Source organism: Fundulus heteroclitus, chromosome 7, assembly GCF_011125445.2.
Source record: "Fundulus heteroclitus isolate FHET01 chromosome 7, MU-UCD_Fhet_4.1, whole genome shotgun sequence".
Lineage (NCBI taxonomy): Eukaryota > Metazoa > Chordata > Actinopteri > Cyprinodontiformes > Fundulidae > Fundulus > Fundulus heteroclitus.
In genome coordinates this window covers 29,674,468-29,676,400 of record NC_046367.1, presented here as the reverse complement: position 1 = coordinate 29,676,400, position 1,933 = coordinate 29,674,468, and the positions used below count along the sequence as shown (strand labels likewise).

The 1,933-nt window shown below is 36.3% G+C and overlaps 1 non-coding gene across 1 annotated transcript; it reads right to left on the bottom strand.

Moving 5' to 3' along the window:
- Positions 1 to 960: 960 nt before the first annotated feature.
- On the bottom strand, positions 961 to 1,033 carry trnak-uuu. Its single transcript has one exon. It is a non-coding gene; the product is annotated as a tRNA-Lys (tRNA).
- Between the last annotated feature and the right edge of the window lie 900 nt (positions 1,034 to 1,933).

The window sequence follows — 1,933 nt, the reverse complement described above, 5'->3', positions numbered from 1 at the left end:
TCATGGTTCTCATGCTGTGTTGTGCTGCTGATTTCACATCATAACATATTCTTATCCAGACTCCCTAATGCCTCTGAAACCTTGTCTATCAGCAGTAATACGTGTGCCTCCATACAGACAGGATTACTGGACATTCAGACTCCTGTGCATACGTAATACAATCCTTGATTAGAATCTGGGTTCATGTGTATAGGAGAACAATAGGGCAATGTTGTATTTTTCCTACTTTCACAAACTCATTGAATTTGCTGTAATTTCTTTTCAGGTATAATAAGCTGCTGCTCTTTAATTCAGTGCCTTTTTTTCCACATTACAACAAACTTCAGTACATTTTATTGGGACTGAATACAACAGATTGTTACCGGTGGAACATAATTGTGAGATAAGAAGCAATCGATGCATGGATTTTAATATTATTTATTTTTTTTACAAAAAACACTTTGTACAATCACATTTTGCCTCAGTTACAACTGTAAACCATTTAGATTCTGTCTTTACCAGCTTTGCACATTTATAGAGGCTTAAGTTAAGTTTATTCTTTGCAAAATTGTTTGTTGTACTTGTGTTTCAAGGGTATTAATTGTCTTAAGAGCTTTTCAGTGAACTCTAAGCTTTACACTAACCGCTTAAAAAAAACAATGTCATTTTTATAAATTGGAAAAGCACATGAATTTTTTTTAAATAAAAGTGGTTCAAATTATAAAGTTTGATCATTTAAAAATAATTTATTTGTAAATATGAAGGATGACAGGGCACTTGGAAATTTAAGCCATGGTGAATTTAAAATCTAACATAACGCCTCTAAATGTGATGGAAAAGGGAGGAGAGACGAGACTTTCCGCAGCAATTTAAAGCTTAATAACGAAACTATAAAAATAAATGAAACAGGGTTTCAAGTTGTTCCCAGGCATCTTCTGACACACAGCCACATCAAAAAGAAAAAGTAAAAAAAAAAATTACCGCCCGAACAGGGACTTGAACCCTGGACCCTCAGATTAAAAGTCTGATGCTCTACCGACTGAGCTATCCGGGCTCTGCAAAATTTCCCGGAAGTAACCCTTATAACGTGGAAAATGCATAACCGATTTCTGACATTCCGCTTCTCGGCGAGGAAGACACACCTGTACATTGACTGAAGTGACTGCTTTAGCTTGGAAATTAATGTTAGGAAACTCGTATGGATTTTTCTCTTCTACAAACAGATTACAGAGCCGCAGCGTGCTATCGAAGAAGCTACTCAGAAACTGGAGAAGGTGCAGCAGGAGAGGCTCATTGTCGAGGGGGAGACGACTTGCTGCTACCGATTTTGCTCCGCACCATTTTTGATGTTATATTTCCGCTTGTAAAACATCCAGACAAAACTATTCACGCCATCATCTCTCGACGTCAGTCCGCATGCGTGAAATACTGCACGCGATTGGTCCATAAGGAATACGTCAGCTTGTCCGCCATATTGTTGGTGGCAAATTCATAAAACCGTGGTTTTAATCGCGGATTTTCGAATTAAGGAAACATTGACGTTTACCTGTAACTATTTGCAATTAATCCCTATAAAATACGGCAAAATTTCTTAATGTTTTCGGGACAAAGCACAAAACAATTAAACTGAAACTCAATATGCCTAACCCTCCATGATCCCCTCACTGTGTTCAAGGAGTCCCAAAGCCTCTATGGTTACCATAGTATTTTTACGGCAATCAGTATAATTATTTGGTATCAAAAAATGTGTAATCATTAATAGTATAATTTCCATCCAGTATATTCAAATCAGAAAACTGGTGTGAATTATTTAGGCGAGGAAACTCAAAAAAAGTTGTTGCAACTCTGACTTTGATTCATATTTATTTTCTGTGTAAAATGATCATGATTTATTTTTTTCTTTCACCCTATACCTATTTAAATTGGTAGAGGTGGATTACATGAAAAAAATTGC